The sequence below is a fragment of the Cibotium barometz genome, chromosome 1, assembly GCF_041138505.1.
Source record: "Cibotium barometz isolate CiBa-2024 chromosome 1, ASM4113850v1, whole genome shotgun sequence".
NCBI classification, from domain to species: Eukaryota; Viridiplantae; Streptophyta; class Polypodiopsida; order Cyatheales; family Cibotiaceae; genus Cibotium; species Cibotium barometz.
The window spans coordinates 56,816,680-56,840,667 of NC_141046.1; positions in this window are offsets into that span (position 1 = coordinate 56,816,680).

Consider the following 23,988-nt stretch of genomic DNA (forward strand, 5'->3'; position numbering starts at 1 on the left):
TGATTGTAAACTTCTACAAGTAAACTACTAGTATTGCTTATTGTAAAAAAATGACTTATATATAAATGACTAGTTGTCACACTAGGTTAGCCAAACTTAAAAAATGGTATGGCCTCTTTTACTAGTCTTAAGTAACCATGTAAGATATAAACCATTAATGGCCCTACTAGTCTTGATTCCCAGAGACAATGCTTTTTCCTCATCCATGCAAGGCACAGCCCCACTGGCCTAGTCTTCTAAAATAGAATTGCCCGAGAATCTATTTATCTAGCGTAGGGCTTTCACTTAATTTGTTGGAAAGTTACCCAACTAACCGGGTCCATCCGTCCGTAGGATGGTGTCATCGGGGCATTCCATCCTACTCACGCGTCACACTGTTTAACATAAATAAACATGTTCCTTAATTAAGGCCCTCACAAGGTTCGTTAAAGTAGCCTCTTTCCACAGTACAATAATGCCAAAGACAAGATTTATAAAACAAGTTTATACAAGAATCAACTCCATACAAGTCAAACTCCATACAAGTTTATACAAGAATCAACTCCATACAAGTTTATACAAGAATCAACTCCATACAAGTCAAACTAGCTCTCTTATTCTTTTCCTTTATATTGCCGATGATCTAGAATTCGGCCTTCTAGCCTCTACAGGCTGGGCAAAACCCTACGGGATCATACACCTCATCATCAGCCGCGTGGTGCGAGGACTCAAGCCGGCATGTCACCCCCTCAGGCTCCGTCGCTCGATCCTCCCGCCCCCCTTAGAGGGATGTCTACGTGCTAGGGTGAGCTTATTCACTGCACTAGCCTAGGCCTTTAGAACTAGACAACATCACAATCACTTGCCTCAATGGGTGAATCTCATTCTCCCAATGGTATGAGGGATACCATGGACCGACTCCGAGCTTTACTAACGTCTCCATCGTTCGGCTACACAAGCACAAGAACGGGCCAGTGTCAAGGCACGGAGAAGTTGTACCTGTACCTTAATTTAACTAAGATAACAATCCACGTAACTCAACTAAGATAACAACCCTTTCACAAAGATTTTGACATTTCAACTTGAGATTGCGATAAGACATTCTTTATTAAGGCATATGATGTTGTTTAAAAGAATAAAAACTTTAACTAGTAAATCAATCAAATAGATCATTATTAACAATTAATAGAGAAGCCGCAGCCATACCTCAACCCCTAAGAATGATATATAATTAAAAAACAAAATATATATATACCTTATAGAAATTTATTGTTTATGGTTGTCTTTGCTCGTTAATAAGAGTTTCAGAACTTGATATATAAGAATATAGGGTCTTCTAATACCTTCTCTTACTATTGAAACCATCCGATCATCCCCAAGCTTTATCTCCTCTTACTGGTACTCTGACTTTTCTCTCTTTCAAAGGTCTATGGCAAAGTAGCCTTCTTTTACCGGGCTACGGCATACTATTCTTTCTTTAAAAGAAAAGCTATGGAGTAGTAGTCTCTTCCTCATAAACGTCATAGCAAGCTAGATTTATTTTCCAAGAGATTAGATAAGAATGAAGGGATATATGCATCTCAAGGTCTAGAATCACCATGTGACTACTAGCTGCATTCTTACAGTTTCCCTGTGTAGAGACCTTGACAGAACTAGCAAATTGTTTCGACCATAACTCTCTGATAAAAACTCGAAATATGGTCATGTAACCACTCAAAAGAACCGGAATATATTTGATCTATAAGCCTCGCGGGTAGAATAGGCAAAAACGTTTGTATATAGCTGCAAATGCGCCATCTTTAGAAACGCGTTGCTTTTTCACATTTTTAGTGTGCATGGACTCTAAATATGTAAAATTACTCTAAATACGACGTCCTTCTTACAGTTTCCCTGTGTAGAGACCTTGACAGAACCAACAAATTGTTTCGGCCATAACTCTTTGATAAAAGCTCAGAATATGGTCATGTAGCCACTCAGAACCGGAACATATATGATCTACAAGCCATCGTGCGTAGAATAGGCAAAAACATCTGTATATATAGCGGCAAACGTGCCATCTTTAGAAACGTGTTGCTTTTTTACATTTTTAGTGTGCATGGACAATTACTCTAAATACGACCTCCTATCACCTAAATTCGAATTTCTATTTTTGGAGATACTTATCTCTTAATAGAATTATTCTTGTCTCTTAATAGAACTATTCTTGTCTTCTTATTTCTTTTAGGATTTTTGGAGTTAATATTTTTACTCTATCACTTTCCTAATGTTTCTAGCCTTATTGTCTCACTCTTCTCTAAGTGCACGCTCTTTCCTTCTTAAATTCTATATTAAAAGAGACACATACATGGCATTGGAGGAACCTTACAGGAATAAATATGTATTACTCAATGTCAAAAATGACTTATATACAAGTGACTAGCTTTCACATTAGATCGAAGAAAACATTAAAAATTCTAAGCCACTAGTTTTAGTCAAAAGCAAGTATACACACTAAGTTCATGACTTCCCTATGTGGTATTAAAAGATCATGGTAAGGTCGCTTTATAAAGTCAAGTGCCATCTTACAAAAGATAGGTACCCATTTGAGTAGGTAAGATGGCAAAGCACCTTAGGTCGGATAGATGAATCCATGTTAGCTTGTGAAGTGGTATTAAAAGCTATCATAAGGTCACTTTATAAAGTCAAGTGCCATCTTACAAAAGGTAGGTACCCATTCGAGTGGGTAAGATGGAAAAGCACCTTAGGTCGAGTAGATGAAACCATGTTAGCTTGTGAAGTGGTATTAAAAGCTCATGGTAAGGTCACTTTATAAAGTCAAGTGCCATCTTACAAAAGATAGGTACCCATTCGAGTTAGTAAGATGGCAAAGCACAAGTAGATGAAACCATGTTAGCTTGTAAAGTGGTTAACATAACCAACTTCCTAATGGTGTGACCATAGATCCTCGCATCAGACCTAGGTCACCAGTGAAGTTGTTACTAGGTTGAAGAGGTGTGGATGGTCCAAGATACACCGAGGTGTAGATGGTCCAAGATATACCGTAAAATTGGCATCATGTAAGGTTAAGTGGTACATTTGGGACTAATATAGAATGTTGGTGATAATCTGTGGGTAGCCTTAGTGGAGGAAGGTTGTCTCCTTTTTAGTCTAGTGTTGCCTTTTTGTGGTGGTAGTCTGGCTTTCTCTCTCTCCCTTTGTCTCTCTCTCTCTCTCTCTCTCTCTCTCTCTCTCTCTCTCTCTCTCTCTCTCTCTCTCTCTCTCTCTCTCTCTCTCTCTCTTTGGCAAGGGTTGGAGTGGGATGAATCATGGGGGCAAGGGGTTGACATGGGTCCCTGCGCAGGTCGTTCACGTGGGTGTTGGATCATGGAGAGGCGAGACTACAGCCATATGATCTGGCGCAGAGGCAGTGCTAGTAGGAGCCATTAGATCCGGGTTACAGGAAGCAATCGACACGCGCCATCGGATGCGGGCGGTTTACTTGGCGTGAACGCCTCCTCATTTTTATTTATTTTTTCCTCTTTTATCATTTCTTTACAAAATTTTAATAATTTCTTGCATCATGTCTTTGTTTAAAAAAGTAATATTTCTTCTTTTTTCAACATTTCTTTATATTATTGTTAGTAACATTGATGGGGTGGTTTTAAAATTAAATTGAAAAAAGGAGAACTATTTAATTACACTAACATACGGGAGGGTTGAATTTTTAAAAGGGGGGGGATAGATGTGGAGGGGGAGAGGGGTTTTGAATTTTCTAGAGTTATATGCATGTGTGTGTGGGTGGTGTGCACAGGTGTTTTGCATATCTACACTTTGTGTACACTTGTGTAGGTGTGTATGTTTTGTGATTATGCACGTGCAAGTGGGTGTGTTATGATTGTGTACATGCGGGTTTGTGCACGTTATGTGTACATGCATGTGTATTTGGTTTTTTTTTTTGTTTTGGTTTTTAAGTGTAAGTTTTCAATCATGTATCTGTATTGATAGGTGTCCTTTGTTACATATGTATAATGAGGAATTAAGGTTTTCGGCTTACCATGAGGCTCAATGAGCAAAGGTGGAAAACCACTCACCCACAACCTATTGCCGGCTTTGCTGGTGCCCCTGATTGAACTTTGGCATTCTAGCTAGCAAGTTGGTGTTCCTTTGCGTGATCATCCTCTCTGATAAACGATCATTCTCTCTGATAAAAGGCAAGGAATGAAGAGGGAGCTAATACAAGGAGACAACCTACAATCAAACCGCATCCATCAAATAAGCAAGATTCAATAACATAAAAGCAAGTAAGAAGAGAGAAGAGGAGAGCTCATAAGTAAACTATTACAAGGAAATGATTGTAAACTACTACAAGTAAACTACTATAAGGGAATTATTGTGTATTGCTTATTGTAAAAAAATGACTTATATATAAATGACTAGTTCTCACACTAGGTTAGCCAAACTTAAAAATGGTATGGCCTCTTTTACTAGTCTTAAGTAACCATGTACACGGAGTCTGTAGGCTTTCCCTATTTGACTTTAAGCACATGGTAAGGCCGCTTTATATGTTCTAACACTATCTTTCTTAACCAAGTTGAGTGCCTGTTCGATCGAGTAAGATGGCAAATTTATACTCATAGGTAGACTTTGAAAGTCCTTGCTTTAGCATTGTACCTACCTTGGCTAGCCATGGTACCCTTGCGTACTACCCACCCTTAGTCACCTTCCTGAAGCTTTGTTGAGGTCGATGTTTAGGGGATGGTCTTCATCTCAATGGTCATGAAGCCTCTTGCTCTTAAGATTAATCATAAATAGATTGATGATAAATAGTAAATCATCTAGTCTCTTGTTTGTTTGATGGATGCTTGCTAGATAGGTTCTAGTAATGTTATACCTCACCAAGTATCTCCATATATTACATTGCTAGACGATGTTTGGGGGATGGTCTTCGTCTCAATGGTCATGAAGCCTCTTGCTCTTAAGATTAATCATAAATAGATTGATGATAAATAGTAAATCGTCTAGTCTCTTGTTTGTTTGATGGATGCTTGCTAGATAGGTTCTAGTAATGTAATACCTCACCAAGTATCTCCATATATTACATTGCTAGACGATGAGGTATTACATTGCTAGAACCTATCTAGCAGGCATCAAACATGCAAGATGGTTCTCTCACACAAAAGGCAGGGAATGAAGAGGAAGCTAATGTAATAAGACAACCTACAATCAAACCTATCTAGCATGCATCCATCAAACAAGCAAGATTCAATGGCATACAAACAAGAAATAAGGGGAAAGAGGAGAGCTCAAAAGGCGGGGAATGAAGAGGAAGCTAATGTATGAAGACAATCTACAATCAAACCTATCTAGCATGCATCCAACAAACAAGCAAGATTCAATGGCATACAAGCAAGCAAGAAGAGGGATGAGGAGATCTCACAAGTAAACTATTACAAGGGAATGATTATGTATTGCTTATTGTCAAAAAAATGACTTATATATGAATGACTAGTTTTCACACTAGGTGTATGAAGACAATCTACAATCAAACCTATCTAGCATGCATCCAACAAACAAGCAAGATTCAATGGCATACAAGCAAGCAAGAAGAGGGAAGAGGAGATCTCACAAGCAAACTATTACAAGGGAATGATTATGTATTACTTATTGTCAAAAAAATGACTTATATATGAATGACTAGTTTTCACACTAGGTCGACCAAACTTAAAAATAGTCCGACCTCTTTTACTAGTCTTAAGCAACTATGTACATGAAGTGTGTAGACTTTCCCTATTTTACTTTAAGCATATGGTAAGGTTGGTTTATATGTTCCAATACCATCTTACCAGAGGTGAGTGCATGTTCGAGTAAGTAAGATGGCAAAGCGCCTTATCGTAGGTTGCGCGGGTGAAACCATGTTAACTTACAGAGTGGTTAACATACCCCTCTTCCTAACAGTCTTCCTAATGGTGACCATGTCCTTGCATCACCCAAGTCAATGGTGGTGAAGTTGTTATCGAGGTGGAAAGGTGTAGATAGCCATGATTCGCTATGAAGTTATCAAGGTCAAGGTTAAGTGATATGTTTTGGGACCGATCCATAGCCAGGGAAGCAGTGGGAAGCTATCAGAGGTACATGCAAGGTCAAGGGTTCTTTGGGTGATGGGTTATGCCATGGGCCAGGCTTTCACCTACCATGGTCCCACATCCAAAGATGTACTTAGAGGGTTGGTGTTGATGAGGTTAGTTGCAAGTGCATGTATTTGTGTGTCGCAAGATGCAAGATGCGAGAAGCCATAGTGAAATATACAGATGACGTGCATGGATAATGGGCGAAAGGTATGCCCATGTGTGCACTTCTCATGTAGACTTCTCTAACTCAATTGCTTTCTTTAATCTTTATTTGGCATCCCTTGTTTGGGGATTCAAGATTATTATATTATTTGAGACATGGCCCTGGGCTTTGTGCATGGTTGTGCCCACAATTGCAATGGAGCTGGGTGGTCTCTATAGCTTGATGGATTTGGCATTAGCGAGCATTTGGATAGGACAGGTGGATCAAATATGCAATGTGGTCAAAGATGAGGCCACAAAAGGTTCTTATTAATTTGAGGAAGGTCCAAGCAATGGGTCGTACCATGGACCACATTTGCATCCTCCATCCAGAGATGTACTTGGATGGATGTCGATCATGAGGCTCAATGTAGGTTTGTGAAAGAATGGTACCTGTGTGTCTATTATATGCAGAGTCCGGGTATATATTTGCAGGTTTGTAAAAGAATGGTATCTGTGTGTCTATTATATATACAGCTTGGGTATATACTATAGATTTGTGAAAGAATGTGGGTTTGTGAAAGAATGGTAATGTGTGTCTATTATATGTAGAGCCCGAGTATATATTGCAAGAATGTAGGTTTGTGAAAGAATGGTACCTATTTGTCTATTATATACAAAGCTCGAGTATATATTGTAGGTGGTGTATGGGCATTGGGCAAAAGGTGGGATCCTGTAGAAGCTTCTTCCATTGAAAAATCCAACACATTACTTTCTTCGAACCTTGTTTTTCTTTTCCATGTAGCTTGTGTGTGGTACCCTTGGATAAGGGTTTTGTACTAAAAGTGGGCCCGTGAAGGATTGGACATGTAGTAGGTCAGGCCTACCATGGGGTGATACTTACTAGCATTGGTACTACATATGCCATCTATCTCATAGAAAGACGCGATGAAGGGCTTGCGGGTCATGCCTGCCTCACAACCTTGTACTATCACTCAAGCCATTCCAAAAAGGGGTTTGGATTTTGTAGGCCGGTTAAGAAGCTCAAAGGACAGGAAACAAGTACATACTAGTTGCCATAGAATATTACACAAAGTGGGTAGAAGCAAAAGCTCTGAAATATTGCAAGGCATCATCAGTAGTACACAAAGGCATCATTAGCCACGACCCGGCCAGCCAAGGAAAGCCTAGCTAAACTCCAATATAATAGCTTTTGTGAATGCTCATAAGAACAGGGGCTAGCTGTTACTCTCGGGGGGTGCACCTCAAAATATGTAAGTCTACCATGTGCGATCATTAGGTGGGGTTTTTTTAATCCAAAATATTAGGTAAATTTACAGAAATACAATTACAAGTGGGGTATTTTAATTGTACTTTGGAAAAAAAACCGTAAGTTTATAAAGAAAAAGGGGTAGTTTTATTAGCTCAAAATTCACAGATAAGGGGATTTTTAAATACCGCTTGAACGCACGTCGTAGGAGGGGCTTCCATATAGTGGACCCCCCGAGCTGCTACTCCAGCAAGATATCACTAGGGATCCACTAAAAATAGAGATAGAGAGAACTAGAGTGCCACTCGGGATCCACTAAAAATTCCCATGAACAGCCTCAACTCGACGACAATCGAAGTGGGCGATGAGCGAACCCAAAATCCACACGACTTGTGCCAAGTTGATCTCCGCTCTAGATGCACGGGATCTCTATTGCCTCAGCGAATCTCTAGAGGTTCCTCTCATCTCCAAACAAGTATGCTATAGTGTCATCGGCGAACTCGGAATCAAGCAACTCCTCCTGCGCACAGATGGGAAGACGTAGTCCCTAGTCTTAAGGGCCGCTTCCTTCTCTCTCTCTCTCTCTCTCTCCCCCTCCTCACGACTTATCAACAACTCGGCCACAAACCGCCCTTCTCCCCCTCTTCCGAATCGCTCAACCTGCCCCCCTCCTCCTCACTCTTTCCTTCAACGAATCGCCCACCCACCCCCTCCCCCCCCTCACGACTCGCAGCACCCCCTCTCCTCATGACTCACCCACAAACTCCCCCTCTCTCTTACACAGACATTGTATCAGATCCACCAATTGTTGTAACCTTTTTGGTCTCATAGGTCATTTTGGCCTTTTGAAGACGTTAATATATCATTTCATTTCATTTCATTTCTCTCTCTCTCTCTGTGGCCACTCATCCCCTGCTACATGGGGTGAGACTTACTAACTTGCACTGGTACCATATATGCAATCAATCTCATAGAAATATGTGATGAAGGGCTTGCAAGGGGAAATGCCATTGACTAGATCGACACATGATCTCAAAGGGTTTCCAAAACCCAATATTTGGCACATTTTTGAAAGTGAGCACTTTGTGGCTGCCTCTGTGGAAGTATTTGACCATGCCATAAAGGTCTATCTCCTAATGGATGATGGGACCTTCATTAAGATCAAAGACCAGCTTCTCTTTGGTTGCCCATTGGTTCTTGGGTACCTCCTCTAGTATGAGGATGATGAGCCGGAAGAACCAAGATATGGCAAGGATAGCGGGGTCAGTGACCTTGGCATAGTAGAGTTCATTAAAGTTCTTAATCGGAGATGCATCTCCGTGGTGGTGAGGGATGTCAGACCATCAATGTAGGGAAACTTATAAGCTGGACCTTTATTATCATTTGATCTAATTTTAGTAAGAGATAATAGAATCCTAGAGAGAGAAAACTAGGGTTTAGAGAGAAAGGCCATCCTAGAGAGATAGGAGTTGGGCTAAAGTAATTAGGGAATTATTAAAACCTAGAGGCAAGCTAAGGGTAATTTATTAAGGTTTTGGTAAAGAGAAAACCATAGAAACCTTAAAATACTTCAAATTAGAGAAAAAGATATGCAATAAATTGGGCAAATAGGCTTAAGTGATCACCTTAGGAATGTCCAAGTCAACCATAGGAACCTAAGGATAGGAGAAATTCATTAGAAAGATAAGGTATTGAAATATCTAGCTGTGTGCATTATGATTTATGATAATATAAGTGGAAACCTTAATGAGAGGTTAAAGGATAGATCCAAGGACTAAAATGATGAATTAGAATTCAAATTCGTATGACATGAAGTACTTCTCATGAGGATTAAGGAATTTAATTAACATGATATATACTCATAAATTGGTGAGCAAGATTAACCCAATGAGGTCAAATGAAATGCTTGAGGAGATGGACAATCGAATGTACTCTATTAAGAGGGATGTAAAAGAAACACATGACAGACATAAGAAATATACTGATATAAAAGGTCCCTCATGAATTTGATGAAGGTGACATGGTATTTTTACGAGTGCGGCCTAAGATAAGTTCATTGTCCTTAGGCAAGTATAAGAAGTTATCCCCACGATATTGTGGACTTATGTGATCACTTGAAAGATAGGGGATTAGGCTTATGAGCTTCTTTTACCCCCACATCTTCAGGTCTATAATGTTTTCCATGTCAGCTTCTTATTAAAGAAGTATGTTTCTAGTCTAGAACATATTCTAGAAGATGATCAAGTTGAAATGCCACTTTAGGATCAAACGGAGCTAGAACTTGAAGATATTCTTAACATTAGGGAGAAGCCACTTCGGAATAGAATCCTAAGTGAATATTTAGTAAAATGGTAATTTTTCCCTCCCGAGGATGCAACTTGGGAGAAGGAGGAGAACCTAGAAACGGATTATCACCAATTCACGAGATGAGGACCTCTCCGTTCTTTTGGTGGGGGAGGATGTAAGATCCCTCCTTGAGCCAACTATATGTACATGAAATAATTGCAAATTTAAGTTCTTGAGGAGAGAGAAAATTAGCAAAATTTAGAGATTCATATTAAAAATTTCTAAGAAAATTTAAAAGGTTAGAGAAAGTTGGACTAAAGTAAGCTTGTAAAAAGAAAATTCAATTCAGGGATGCATATACCCCAGGTGCATGTGCACAATGTGTGTAAAGGCACATATGGCTAATTTAGGTGAAATTAACTCATAGAAAAATATTGAGAGTATAAGAAATAATGAAATTACCATTAGGATGTGTAAAGGCCAAGAGTATTTTGGCAATTGCCAAAGAAAAGGTTAAAAATTAACACCAATTCACACCTCGGCTAAGGTGCATGTGAACAACATCTATGTGATAGAGTTAGGATTTGGTAAATTTGATACCGCCAGTGTGTTTGGAATATGGTGTTTACCCTAAGGCTAAGAGGGTTTGATTTTTGAAAAGGTCTAGGTCTATAAAATAAATTACAAACTTGCTAGACTAAGGTTAAGCCCTTAGGCAATTAATCATTAACATAAAAAATGGATGGAGTAAGGGTCAACCTTGGTGTGTGTTAATCCTATTTTGGATTAACAAAGATGCTCCTCCAATTGAGGAAATTAATAAGTGTCATGTAAAGGCACTATAAAAGTTGTACATTTTGAGATACTAGCCACCCAAGCCCTTAGTAAGTTTTGGGTGCCCAAGTGTGAATAAGGACCAACTGTATAAAAGAAAAATTCTCATAATGAAAAGACACAACCCCCCTTGTGCTATGAGAGCTCTTGCTTTGTCTTGTGAGTGAGAGAGAGAGAGAGTGTACTCTAGTGCATGTTCCTTTTCTATGCATGTGTGTGTGGAAGAGTGAGAGGTAGATTGCCTTTTGCATGTGTGTGTGGAAGAGTGAGAGGTAGATTGCCTTTTGCATTGTGGTGTGAGCAACTCTGTGGTGATGACAGCATGGAGGTAGAGATTGGAGGAGTGGAGCTTCCAAAAGCGAGCTTGGGGAGCCTCAAGGGATGTGAGCTCGAAGCATTGGTAACAATGGTTGTTCTCTATTGCTTCTTCCGATTGTGAATGGGTATAGCTCTCTCTTGGGAGGTGCAGTAGCCCATAACATTTTTGGCACCGCTGCTGTCGGGGAAACACCATTGGTTCTTCCATTCTCTTAGAGCTCTAGATCCCATTATGCAAGATTTACTATTGCCTTTGCGTTTGGAAGGTGCATTGTGAAGAAATTGTGTAGATAAGAGTGTGTTTTTTGAGGGAGCATTCTCTCTCCAGTCCCTCCACCACTACCTGGAGTCCAACCCACCACTTTCTCCTACAATTGTGTAGATAAGAGTGTGTTTTTTGAGGGAGCTTTTACTAGCAACTCTTCTCTCTTTAAAATGTGGACATTCTCTCTCCAGTCCCTCCACCACTACCTGGAGTCCAACCCACCACTTTCTCCTACAACCTCCACCACCACCTCTCAACCCAGCAGCCCACTTTCTCCCCTCTCTAGCTCAATTTAGCTCCTCCCTTCTCTTTCTATCTCCCAATATCCCACCCTCTTCCCTCTCTGTCCCTCTTCCCCCTCTCACTCTTTCTCCCTTATCCACCCTCCCTCTTACTCTCTATCCTTCCGTCTCCCCTTCCCTCTAACTCTCTCCCACTCTCTCCCAACCTCTTGCCTTTCTCTCTTCCTCTCTCTCCTTCTCCCATCCTCTCTTGCTCTTCCAGTCCCTCCCTATGCATCATCTCTTCTTTCCTCTTCTCTCTATCTCTTCCTCTCCCTATGCATAATCTCTCCTTTCCTCTCTCTCTCTCTCTCTCTCTCCCCCTATCCCTCCCTATGCATAATATCTCCTCTCCTCTTCCCTCTATCTCTCCCTCTCCCTGTGCATAATCTCTCCTTCCCTCTCTCTCTCTCTCTCTCTTTCTCCCTGTATCTCTCTCCCACTCTCCCTCTCAATCTCTCTTCTTTCCTCTTTCTCTCTCTCTCTCTCTCCCCCCCAATGTTGTCCCTTTCTCTCTCCCTCTCACTCTACTTCTCCCTCTCCCACTCTCTTCCCTCTCTCCTTCTCCCAACCTCATCCTTTCTTTCTCCTTCTCTCTCCCCTTCTCCCACCCTCTTCCCTCTCTCCTTTGTTTCCCTCTCCCTCACTCTTCCTATGAATAATATCTCCTTCCCTCTCCGCCATCCTTCCTATGCATCATCTCTCCTTCCCTCCCACCATTTCTCCCTTTCCCACCCTCCCTTCCTCTCTCCTTCCCCCCCCTTCTCTCTCTCTCTCTCTCTCTCTCTCTCTCCCCTCACCCACCCTCTTCCCTTTCTCTCTCCCACCCTCTCTCGCCCGCTCCGTTCATCCACCACGATCTAATGTGTATGTATTTCAAGAGTGCCTCTTCTTCATTCACAATGTACAACGCCACTAACGGCTTAGTCGCTTGTGCTCTTCTTGAAAATTCCTAACTACATATTGTACTATACGGATGTTCAAGCTTTGTTTCCAATGAAAAAGACAAGAACTCTCCACAACCTTCCATTATATTCTTTGGTCCGTTATTATAGACTGTCCTAACTGCCTTCCAGTTGGTTCTAGCCTCATCAGCACCATGAAGCCAAAAAAAGCTGGTTTGGGAATGCCTTTTTGCACCACAACATTGTTAATAATTTTCCAAAAAAGAACTTGTGCCATTGTGTCCTCCTCTTTCATTTCGCAAGTCGCAAATTGTCATGAGCTCTTGCATGCTACATGCCATCATATAACAGTTGGAAAGCAGCTGAAAACAAGTTTAAAATTTTGAAGAATTTGACAAGACCAAACTGCATCACACATTCTTCTACATACATGTTTGTTCTTGCAGTAGAAACAAGATAGGGAGCCATATCCATTCGTTGTTAAACGCAGTGAGGGAAGCTTCTGTATGAGCTTGCCTATTATTTAAAAAATTACAAAGTCCTAATAAATACTCTTATTAATCAAGGTTTACTGAAATTGTGCCAAGTTAATAACCTTACCAATCCATGATGTTGTATTTGGTGTGTCGTTCATAGTTTTGCTTCCACACACAGACTAAAAGAAGATAGGAGAGAAAAAGATCTCTATTTGCCAAGCATTATATCTCACAAGTTAATAACCTTACTAATCCATGATGTTGTATTTGGTGTGTCGTTCATAGTTTTGCTTCCACACACAGACTAAAAGAAGATAGGAGAGAAAAAGATCTCTATTTGCCAAGCATTATATCTCACAAAATCAACTCATAAACACACAACAAATTAATGAAAACGAATTCAAATTTTAAATAGTAAATCTAAGTATAATATTAAAATAAATTTTTAAAAAAATATTTATTTTTTAAAAAAATTATTATTTTTGACAAACATAAAAACATTCTTCAATCATTATGAATAGTGTCATTAATGTACAAAATTTAAATTTTATTTTTAATAATTATATTTAATAATAAATGCCTACATAACTAACTCCTATTAATACTTACTTTTTTAACTCTCTCTCATTCGTTCGAGACCGCCCTCCCTCTCTCTCCCCTTCCCCCCCTTCCTCTCTCTCTCTCTCTCCCCTTCCCCCCCTTCCTCTCTCTCTCTCTCTCTCTCTCTCTCTCTCTCTCTCTCTCTCTCTCTCTCTCTCTCTCTCTCTCTCTCTCGCTCGAGACCGCCCTCCCTCTCCCCCCCTCCCCCCCTTCCTCTCTCTCTCACTCGCTCGAGCCAATAGAGATAGTGCAAATGTTCAAGTACTTGGGTATTGATGTGCCAACCACACACAAATGGGGGTTATGTATTGAGCGTAGATTGGAAGCTGGGTGGGCAAGCTATTATATGTTTGAGAACCAATGCAACAAAAGTGATACTCATGGATGGCATGTCTGAGCTGCTTTATTTGATGAATTGGTTACTCAAGTCTTGCTCTATGGAGTGGAAGTTTAGGGAGGAAGTATATCACAATCCATATGGAATGACATTGAGAAGGTACATAAGATGTTTCTACGTTACCACCTAGGGGTAAAGGCCTACCCCTTATGCGTTCATGCTTTTAGAAACAAGGCGTAGACCACTTGTGCTAATGGCATTGGAAAGAACTTATAGATATATCACAAATATCCATAATCTTAAAGAGTACAGGCTACCTAGACTTGCTTGGAAAGAAGGGTCCAAACTATAAAAAAACGATCAAAAGCAAGATTCTATCATCGAAATGGGTGTTGGACACAAAAGGAAGGTTTCGTAGTAGGTGGATGATGGAATCTCTTTTGGACCTTCCTCCCGATCAGATGTGTTATGTGAATGTCAACACACAGCTACTTGATGCATTAAAAGCCACATGGGAGAATGCAAAGAAGTAGCTAAGCTACAATACTATATCACTCATTTCAATCCAGAGTGTTTTGGTGACCTATAGAAAAACGGCACCCGAATGTACTTAGCCTTACCTTAGCATACCCATGTCAGCTAGATCTCGTAGGGCCATAACACAACTACGTACCCGCTCTCACAACCTAAGTATTGAAAGTGGTGTATGGGGAGGAGTTGTAGTTGAAAACCGCATATGCGCCCTATGTGACACCTATGTAGTTGAGGATGAAGAACACTTCTTGATTGTTTGCCCGGCTTATACTCACATCCGACTTTAGTTTTCCCATTTATTAGAGGGTTGTACGAGTCTTTTGCAACTACTACAGGCTCATCCCTGAAGACTCAAGACTTATGCACGAGTCCTTTTTCAGCATTGTTAGAATCTACTTGATTGCCACACTACCCTCCCTCCCTAGGGTGGACTTTGTATCACTTTTTGGTCCCATAGGTCACTATTTGGCCCCCTATGGAGGACGATAAAATATCATCATCATCATCATCATCATCATCTCTCTCTCTCTCTCTCTCTCTCTCTCTCTCTCTCTCTCTCTCTCTCTCTCTCTCTCAAATGCCTCTCTTTCTTTTTCCTCCTTCCCTCTCTCTAGCCCTAAAATTTTTTAAACCCTAAAATTTATTTTTAAAATATTTTTTCCTCTATTCTTAGCTTTCTCTCTATTTATATCTCTTGTTCCTTTGTTTATATCTTCTTGGTTTCTTTTTTTTTTTTGGTTCACTTTGTTTGTTCAGTCTCTTTCTCTCCTCTTCCAATCTCCTTCCAAAGCGGTCTTATTTTACAATCCTCTTTCGAGCTCCTCTTTTCTACAGGGCGCCTTCCCAACTCGAACAAGGGACACATGTGTTCTTAATGTTCAATGATGGTACCAAAGTAGCTATATGGTAGTGCACAAATTAAGCATGAACAAATTAGCTTATTGAAGCATCATGTAAAAAAAGGGCAAGTGATAGCCTTTTAGCCTGTTAAAGCATCATGTAATAAAAGGGCAAGTGATAGTAGAGCTTTATGCAGGATGTGGAGATTGTGCTATGGTAGCGCACAAATTAGGCATGAACATTGTTTGTATTGATCCCAAAGAGAGGACATTGTGGAGGGTGTCTTAATGAAGATTTCACTGTAGTGCAATAAACATATTTGTTTGTGAATATTCAAGTGACTGGGTTTAGCAATTGTTTATGATTATGTCATGCTCTTATTTTTCATATAAAAAAATAGAGAAAGAGGGCGAGAGCAATGCATGTTGGGGTTTTACAATAAGATGTCATTGACAGTTTCAACGATGTTTATGCGTAACATGTCATACAAAGCAATAAAGAATTGACATTTTTTGTATTGTGTGGATGAATAAGGTAGTGTTAAATTTGTAGACTCGAGGATCTGTACGCAAACTTATGAGTGAAGTGTATTGTGTTGAGAAATGAGAAGGAAATGGAGAGAGACATGGAGGATAGAGAGAGTCATCAAAGAGAGAGAGAGAGAGAGAGAGAGAGAGAGAGAGAGAGAGAGAGAGAGAGAGAGAGAGAGAGAAGGATAAAGAGAGAGAGGGAGGATAGAGAGAGTCATCAAAGAGAAGGAGAGAGAGAGAGAGAGAGAGAGAGAGAGAGAGAGAGAGAGAGAGCAAAGAGAAGGAGAGAGAGAGAGAGAGAGAGAGAGAGAGAGAGAGAGAGAGAGAGAGAGCAAAGAGAAGGATAAAGAGAGAGAGGGAGGATAGAGAGAGTGAGTAAAGAGAAGGACAAAGAGAGCTAGATAGGGAGAGTAAGCAAAGAGAGAGAAGGATAGAGAGAGTGAGGTAGGGAGGATAGAGAGAGTGAGTAAAGAGAAGGATAGAGAGAGTGTGATAGGGAGGACAGAGAGAGTTAGCAAAGAGAAGGATAGAGAGAGAGAGAGAGAGAGAGAGAGAGAGAGAGAGAGAGAGAGAGAGAAAGGGAGGATAGAGAGAGTAAGTAAAGAGAAGGATAGAGAGAGTGAGATAGGGAGAACAGAGAGAGTTAGCAAAGAGAGAGAATGATAGAGAGAGTGAGATAGGGAGGATAGAGAGAGTGAGTAAAGAGAAGGATAGAGAGAGTGACATAGGGAGGACTGAGAGAGTTAGCAAAGAGAAGGATAGAGTGAGCAAAGATAAGGACAGAAAGAGAGAGACAGAGGAGGTTATAGAGAGTGAGCGAAAATATGGACAGAGAGAGAGGGAGGATAGAGAGAGTGAACAAAGAGAAGGAGAGAGAGAGAGAGAGAGAGAGAGAGAGAGAGAGAGAGTGAGCAAAGAGATGGATAGAGAGAGAGAGAGAGAAGGAGAGAGAGAGAGAGAGAGAGAGAGAGAGAGAGAGAGAGAGAGAGAGAGAGGAGGATATATATATAGTGAGAGAGAAGGAGGATAAGAGGAAAGAGGAGGATACATAGAGAGAGAGAGAGAGAGAGAGAGAGAGAGAGAGAGAGGGATGGTAGATAGAGACAGTGAGCAAAGAGACTGATATAGAGAGAGAAGAGCAACAAAAAGATATGAGATGGTTGGAGAGAGGAAGGGAAGATGGTAATAGATAGAGAGAGAAAGGGAAGAGCAAGGTTGGTGGAGGGGGCTGCTGGGCTGGGCTAGGCTGGGTTGGGAGAGGTGGTGGGGGAAGATGGTGGTGGGAATATTTCGAGAGAGATTGTTCAAGTAGAGAGAGAGGGTATCCAAGAAAAGCTCCCTCCACTGAGCTCCCTCGATGACCAGTAGTAAAGAAAGAATTACATTAGTTCTGGAAAAATCGTGTGTTGGAAGTGTGGGTGAGTACTTGGAAGAACCTAGAAGAAAGCTACACTTAGTTTTACATTCAATTTTGTTGTTTTTCGTCCTCACCAATTCCTACAGCGTGAGCTAGCAGTTGGTGACACGCAGTGTATTGTTTTTTCTAAAAATCACAAAAAACTACCAAAAAGGAGCCATTGGTTATGTTCATGTCCTGAATTACATTCCTAATCCTTGGCACAACATGTCTAGATCAATTGGATAGGGAAATCATCTTCTAACCATCATTTGGTTGATGGTGCGGCTGCAACACGTGAAAGTGCAAGAAACTGTTCACAGTGTGAAACATAACCTGCTACTTCACGACGTGAAACACTTTTTGCAATCATCATCATCAGGAATCATGGGATTACCTTACTAAAATTAGGGTTCCTTATCCTCACACATCTGACACAACGAAACAGAAAAATTTTATCTCGAGAAATAGTAGCGAAGCACTTCATGACCTGAAGACATTCTGTTTCACGGTGTGAAGCATAGTCTATTTCATGATGTGACCTGCAGTCTGCTACTTCATAGCATGAAACATAACTTGCTACTTCACGAGTTAATACTTCATGCACTAATGCTTCACATGTTAGCAGTTCATGAAATAACCTTTCACGGATTAAAGGTTGTCAGACCAGAGATGAGAGTACCCTAATTGCACCATTGGAGTTTGCGACTCAGATTAAAGTAACTCTTAGCTGAAAACTTGAAACATGAAACACTAGTTACTGCAGCGTGAAAAACAGTTCAGATGTGAACAACATTCTATTTCACGGCGTGAACTATTGTCTACTACTACTTCACGATGTGAACCATTGTCTGCTATTTCACAGAGATCTGCTATTTCATGACTAGAAAAGACAGTTTGGCAAAAAATCAGGTGAAACGGTTTGAGTAGTGATTTCACCTGTTTAAACACATTCTCATGCACTTGAGGTTTGGGAAACTCATTGGAGACGACCTTGCCCGCGAGACGACAGTGCATCAAATCACCCAAGTTCTTCCTACCAAAAAAGTGTTGGTTCAAGCCACGTGAGCACTCAATTGAGTGTTTAAGCTTGGAGGAATCTAACCACCATAGAAACAACAAGTAGTGAGGAATCCATGAAAGAAGAGCTAAGATTCTCTGGCCTTGGAGAGGAAGAAAAACCCTATTCTCCGGCGAGGTCCAATAGAATCTTTGATATGGCCAAGGGATTTTTCGGTCTCTAGCATAGCACAGAAGATGAAGCACAATTTGTGGGCAGGGCCTGTCAACAAGCGTAGGACATGGTCTAAGATTGGATTTACTAATCCAACATTCTGGCCCCATGAATGCTAACACAGTGAGGATTAGTGGGATGACCTCCAGGGTTAGATAGGATAAGGAAAGCGCCGCTAGGACATGTCAAGTCTTCTTCCCCACATCGGAAGAAATGGAAACACACCTGAAGAGGGCTGAGGCAGGTGACAATTGAGGCTATTGAGCTTAAGAAACAAGATCTCGATACACAAAGAACAAGGGAGGAATAGAGGGAAATGGAGGATTTGAATCAGTTCTGACCACGTGGCAAAGAACTAAAAACATCTAGAAATGCCACTAATAGCATGTGGATGGGAATAATAGAAGGAGTGATACCAACTCTAGAACCCATCAATGAGGAACTAAAGGGCTAACAAAAGCCTTGAGACACAAGAAGCAGAGGACAATCTACCTAGGGCACCTGTAGGAAGTGAGAATCGTCTGTATACAAGAGAAGATATACAAGAAATGATCAATGATCCCACATTTTTGCAAAGCATGGAACTCATGATTCTACAAAGGCAAGCTGAGGTTGCCAACAATGAGCCAGATAATGAGGAATTACTCGGACCCATCCATAGATCTGAATTGAATAGAAGACCCTATACAAGAAGAGGATGTGGTCTAGGTAGGGGGGCTAGCTCCTCAAAGGCCAATTGTGGATCCTAACGCATACCTAAATGCAGTCACAATATGGTCGTGAAAATGGGCTGAGGAAATGGTTAGGGAGCTAGGCACTACCCTGGAATCCAAACCATCCTAGATGAAGCCACATACTATTTCAAATCTTGTGAAAAAATTCTTGGGAGATGGGGACCCAATCCAACATGTAGAGGCCTTTGAGTCTACCTGTGAAACATGTGGGCCAGTGAGCAACATAACCATGGTACATGCTTTTTATCTCATCCTAGAAGGGAAGGCTCACCAATGGTATCGAACACTAAAACCTGAGGATAAAGTCAACTTCACTCGACTTAAAAATGTGTTCTGAGCTTTCTTTGAAGTGGTGACAGATGGAGTCCTGTGACGCAGCTCCACAATATCAGGCAAAAGGAAAATGAGTCCATGTGGGGTTATGTTTCTCGGCTCAAGTACTTAAATTCAAGATGCAAGTTGAGGAGAAGGCTAACTGATGATTAGTTATTGCCTTGCTTCCAGAGAGGAGTTCGGGATCATAAGATGCATGATTATCTAGTGTTAGCCCGACCAGCTACTCTAGAGACTTGCTGTAAGCTAGCAATTGAATATGAGGACAATATGCTTGAGTTGCTACGCAACCAGAAGGCGTCAAGGCAGCTTTAGTAGTCCGCAACATTACGAGTCTCCAGTCATCAAGACACAGGGACCAAGGGCAAGCAAGTTGCAATATGATAGTGGAAGAACTCAGTAATGCCATCTTGGAGAAATTAAAAGTTAGGGATGAGAGAGAAGCATTAGGAAATGCTCATCTCTACCCCCATAGAGAATTGATTTGGTGCTCAATTGCAGACAGAATCACACAAGCACCGAATGCCCTCACTTAAGAGACCAAGGTAATTACTCTATTGTTCTCATTGTCAGAGATTGGGAAACTATGACACTGCCATGTGCAGATATCCGAGGGTCCAGCCCTTCACACAATTGCCACAACCCAGAGTGTCACTAGCCTACCCAGTGCAAACCAATGTGATTGCAGGGCACCTAAATACCTACCTACCAAGAGGGATGTTCCAAATGCAAGACATGTTGCCTTTGTTGCTACCTGTTCTACCCCCCATAGCCACCACAGGGCCAAAATCAACCAGGTGTTGGTTGAGGAGCCCTTGGATGAGGGAGAAATCATGCGCAAGGTAGAAGTCAATAATGACTACTACGAGGAGCCCACGAAGACCACACCAGAGTATTATGTCTTACAAAACAACACACTAGTACCAGTGTTTCAAACCACTGTACAATGGAAAGGAAAAGGCATAAACTCAAATATGAGGAGGCGACCCATACAATGTGTTCATTGTAATGGACCTCACTGAGTAGTGGAGTGTCCTCTTCAGAATGTGGCTAATGCTAGCCAAGCTCAGCCAATCGCAGCACAACGTGATGCTGCCTACACTTTCATATGTGAAGTGTAGGTGTCGATCATTTGATCAAAGACTGCCTATATCATGCCAGTAGTTCCACTTCTACTTCTAACCATACCACTATCAGGACTATAATTGTGAAGCCTAGGAATATCACATCACTGAATGTCCTGACACGAGCACAAGTGAAACAAGTGGACAAAGGGAAAAACCTAGGAGGTGTAACAACCTCTAAGACTAGGAGAAGAAGAAGAGTGAAAAGTAGGCAAGGGAGATACCATGGTCATGATTCAGGATGGATCCAAAGAAGATACCATTTACACTGGATCCACCCAATCAAAGGAAGAAGGTGACCAAGTGTCAAAACAGGATGGGCATGCCCAAGAATCTGCAAGAGAGAGACTAGCAACTTCTAAGGGGATTGGATAATATCAAAATGATAAAGAAGAAATAAGAAAGCTTGAAGAAACTAAGGCCCTGGTTGAGGAGTGTAAACGTAATCACGAAGCCAACTTAAGAGCTAACTGGGCTAGGGATACAGTGTATCCGAAAATTGAGCTGTTAAAGGAAAAGAGATTGGACGTGCCTACTCCAATTCGAGAAGAGTCCAAGGAAGGGACTCAAAGTGACCTCATGGCAAGAATGTTTGAGAAAGTAGATCAAGATTTGTCACTCCATTCATTCCCTAGGATTGAATATGCAACAAACACGTGTAAGGATCCCTCACTTGCCAGGGAACCTAGAGACATAGGTAGTCTCACATCCATACTATCCACAACTATCAAAATGCCACTAGGACCATTGCTATGCAACATGCTAACATTGTGGGAAGATGCCAAGGACTGGGTAGAAGGAAGATTGAACACAATGTCCACTACAGAGGGGAGCTAGTCACCTCTGGGCAGAGAAAAACTTGGTGCATGAGGAAGACGGAACACTCATATTTGTCAAAATACATGTCAACCATCTGGGCCAATATTATGAGAGTGATGATATGAATGCCACAATTCCAATCCACCCAATGAGTACTAAGAACTGGCTATCCTGGATGGAGGCGCATGTGTGAGCATTCTTAAACGATGTTGGGAAAACTAGGGAAAACTAGAATTGAAAAGGGAAGATCTAATCGCCAAGATGGCAGATGAAACATCCTCAAGACTAATGAGGCTGTTGAAAAATGTTAGACTTAAGGTATTTTTGTTCCGCTACCATCATACATTTATTGTAATGGACTTTCTGTACCAACCGGATTTATATGACATTATCTTGGGCAGACCCTTCATGAGGGAAGCCAAATTGGTGCATGATTGGGCGTTAGATCACGTGTATGTTCGAAAGGATTTGTAGATTCTAAAACTCGATTTGTATACATGGAAGGCATACCCCATGGAAGGAAAATTGTTTGGAAATGATTCGGTCACCATTGAGCAAACCACATCCTTACAAGTTTGCCAACCAGTTGAGGAGAATTCACAGGAAGAGGAAGATGCGGCTGTATGCGTCGCTTCCACCCCTGGATTTTAACAAAAAACTGGATGCACGTGCTTGCCACTATGGATGTGTTCCCCCCTAGAGGAACCCAATATGTTGAATCAGGAAACATTCCTACCACCTCAATGCGCATGGTAGATGTGCAACCAATAGAAGAGGAAACAAAGGATGAAGCCTTCAACATAGAGGGGTCTGGGTTGCAAGGCTGTAACAGCACCCAACGCCTCAGGAGATGGTGTAAACAAAAGAGGTATATTGCTTGAGGAAATGCCCTACTACAAAGTAAACCCACGGATTCCCATTGGCTAAGATATCTCGAGGTCACTAAGGTGCACGAGGAGTTTTCTAAGAATTGGGGTGAGGAGTTGAGTAAACCCACGGATTCCCATTGGCTAAGATATCTCGAGGTCACTAAGGTGCACGAGGAGTTTTGTAAGAATTGGGGTGAGGAGTTGAGTAAGATAACCTTGGAAGGAAAACGAGAAAAAAAGGCTATGCCACAAGAGCCAAAAATGCCTAGACTCACTAAGGCAGGACGTAGAAAATGAAATAAGGCTCTAGTTGAAGCCGAGCGCAAGGCAAAGAAGGCGATGGCTCATGCAAAAGATGAGGAGGATGACAAGCCAGACCTACTCTCAGTATCCGGGACCATTTCAAAACGTACGCCATTGATGAACAAAAGGTGGTCTAATTGATCACTAAAAGAGTAAAGGAAGATGGCCAATCCATGTCTTACAACCATCTAGCTGAAGTTAAGGAGGTTGATGTTGCAGAGCCAGAAGGGGAGGACACCAAACCTGTCTACTTAACTGTGGTTGAAGAAGAAGAGCTCATTGCTCTCTTAAAAGAATTCAAGGATTTTTTGCTTGGAAATACATGGAAATGAAGGGTGTACCACCTAAGGTGGTTCAACACACTATTCCGATCATGGAACGATTGAGACCATCTAGGCAAAAATCATATTAGATGAATCTGAAATAAAAGGAGGAAATTGATAATCTCATTGTGCTGCGGATTTTATCTATGAAATTGAGCACATAGATTGGCTTTCACTAGTCGTGACTATGCCAAATAAAAATGGAAAATTGAGAGTCTCTGTTGATCTCAAAAAGGTCAATGCATCCATAAGGAAGGACCACTACCCACCACTGAACGGGTAGCAGGTGAAGAAGCCTATAGCTTCTTAGATGGGTTTTCAGGCTATAATTAAGTGTCCATAGCACCAGAAGACCAACACAATATGGCCTTCAATATGATGTAGGGGACACATGCTTATAAGGTTACGCCTTTTAGCCTCACCAATGCCCCAGAAACTTTTCTCATTGTCTTTGAATGGATTGAGGAATGAAATTGAGCACATAGATTGGCTTTCACTAGTCGTGACTATGCCAAATAAAAATGGAAAATTGAGAGTCTCTGTTGATCTCAAAAAGGTCAATGCATCCATAAGGAAGGACCACTACCCACCACTGCAGGTGAAGAAGCCTATAGCTTCTTAGATGGGTTTTCAGGCTATAATTAAGTGTCCATAGCACCAGAAGACCAACACAATATGGCCTTCAATACGATGTAGGGGACACATGCTTATAAGGTTACGCCTTTTAGCCTCACCAATGCCCCAGAAACTTTTCTCATTGTCTTTGAATGGATTGAGGAATGCCAAGAGGCTTATGATAAGTTGAAGAATGCACTAGCTCGTGCACCAATCTTGAGACCACCCAACTGGGATCTTGTATTCCATATACACATCGATGCTATAGGATGCATATTAGCGCAACCTAGGGAATTCAAATTGGATTATCTAGTTTGCTTTGCCAGTCATCAACTAAATGATCCAGAGATAAACTACACCACCACAGAGCGTGAAGGGTTAGCCATGGTTTATGCTATAAAGAAATACAGACATTACCTGCTGGCCAATTAATTTGTATTCTTTGTGGACCATCCAGCCCTATTATATCTGGTGAACAAGCCTTGCACCATAGGAAGAATCACCCGCCAATGGTTGCTTCTACTCTTTGAATTCG